A 2,423-nucleotide genomic window follows, 5' to 3' on the forward strand; every position below is an offset into this window, starting at 1 on the left:
AGGGCAGCTAGGATCTGGAACCAACTTCCAAGGGAAGTGGTGATGGCTCGTACCCTGGGGGTCTTTAAGAGGAGGCTTGATGCCTACCTGGCTGGAATCATTTGAGCCCAGTTTTCTCTCCTGTCCAGGGCAGGGGGTCAGACTAGAAGATCTACAAGGTCCCTTCCAACCCTTCATCTATGAAACATCACTCCCCTGCAAGAGTCATAAGACATAAATAACTTATTTTCAAAGACTGGAAGGCAAGGCTCTGTAAATAGCTAGACAGGAGTTGCTGTATCGTTCCAAGGAAACAGAGGAATGTCCTAGACTAGTGATGCTCAACATTTTGGCCCCATAGGCCAGATGAGTGATGTGGGGCCTGTCTGTGAGCTGAATCAAGCTCCGCACACCAGCACTGGACCCGAGGACCTGGCACCATCACCTCCCTACCCCACATGCAGAGATTGGGTCCTGGGAGCCCAGCACCTCCACCTTACAGCCCCCCTGAATGTTGGGATCAGGCCCTGGGGCCTAGCATTGCCCCCATCTGGACCTGCAGACTAGGATCAGGAGCAGTGTAGAGGGCCTAGGGCTCTCCATGGGTCTGGAAATTTGGCAGCAGGGGAATGGATCCCCAGAAAGTCCTGAAGATTGCATGACAGCGCAGGAGGCTGCATCTGACTTTCAGGCCATGAGTTGAATACTCCAGTACTAGACCCAAGACAAGTGTTGAGGTATAAGACACTGCCTGGACTACCACAGCTATTTTGAGTTCATTTGGCTAATTTCTCTAGAAGCCAATACTGAAGACCAAGAGAGAATACAGAAAAATTTTGTCAAGGGCATCTTGAAATTTTCTTCCCCAAAACTCTTCCATCCAGGTTTTATTTCCAGGGTGAAAGGCTGTATCTATTATTGTAATTTGTTAACAAAACAGAAGAAACTTTGGTGCATGGCTTTAATTAAACAGTGTACAGACATGTGGCCACATCTTTTTTTGCTGAGGGTGGAGTGGGGAGTTGAGTCAGAGTTCGTTTGGATATAATGAATTGCTATTCAGATTATTAAATAAAGAGCCATTTATACATACATCACTGTGTAAATAAAGAAGATTGGATAGGGAAGTATCTTTTAGATCAGATGAACTAGCAATCCTATCTGGCCTTAAAATCTATAAAATCTATAACCCACACACAATCGTACTTAACAATTTCTTTGCCTCCATTTTCCTAAGCAGGGACCGGAACAGTCACCCCCACTCAGGCCCCAGGGGAGGCACAACTAGGCCAAGGGTTAGTGAGGAACTAGCTAGGGAACTTCTAGAGGGACTGGATGTATTCAAGTCAGCTGGTCCAGACAATCTCCACCCTAGAGTACTAAGGGAGTTGGCTGAGGTCATTGCAGGACCCCTGGCACAGCTTTACAAGCGCTCGTGGTGCTCTGGTGTGGTGCCAGAGGACTGAAAGAAGGCCAAAGTGGTTCCCATCTTCAAAAAGGGGAAGGAGGACCCAGGAAACTATAGGCCAGTTTGTCTTACCTCGATCCTGGGCAAGCTTTTTAAAAAAATTATTCTGGCACATATCCACGAGGGGCCAGCAAGGGAGATCATGCTTAGGGGCAACCAACACAGGTTCATTAGTGGCAGGTCCTGTCAGACCAACCTGGTGGCCTTCTATGATCAGATCACCAAATCATTAGATGCAGGGGTAGCAGTGGACATAGTCTTCCTGGAATTTCGGAAGGCCTTCGACACTGTTTTTCACCCCGTTCTCATTAAGAAACTGGGGGACTGTGGTGTCGACACCCACACAGTCAGTTGGGTCACCAACTGGCTGGAGGGCCGCACCCAGAGAGTGGTAGTGGATGGGTCATTTTCAACCTGGAGGGATGTGGGCAGTGGGATTCCGCAGGGCTCAGTCCTTGGGCCCACACACTTCAACATCTTCATCAGTGACTTGGATGAGGGGGTAAAAAGCACCCTGTTCAAATCTGCTGATGACACTAAGATGTGGGGGGATGTGGGCACGCTAGAAGGAAGGAATAGGCTGCAATCTGACCCAGACAGGTTACAGGGGTGGGCGGATGAGAATAGGATGGGATTCAACACCGACAAGTGCAAAGCGATGCACCTGGGGAAGAACAACCGGCACCATACCTAGAGGTTGGGGAACTCCCTTCTCGTCAGTGCAGAGGTGGAAAAGGATCTTGGAGTCATCATCGACTCCAAGATGAACATGGGTCGGCAGTGTGGGGAGGCAGTCAGGAAGGCCAACCACACCTTGTCATGCATCCACAGATGCATGTCGGGCAGGTCCAAGGAGGTGATACTCCCCCTCTATGCGACCCTGGTCAGGCCGCAGCTGGAGTACTGCGTCTGGTTCTGGGCACTGCACTTCAAGAGGGATGTGGACAACATGGAGAGGGTCCAGAGGAGGGCCACT

This window comes from Gavialis gangeticus, unplaced genomic scaffold, assembly GCF_001723915.1.
Source record: "Gavialis gangeticus isolate Ggan-Ray unplaced genomic scaffold, GavGan_comp1, whole genome shotgun sequence".
Taxonomy (NCBI): domain Eukaryota; kingdom Metazoa; phylum Chordata; order Crocodylia; family Gavialidae; genus Gavialis; species Gavialis gangeticus.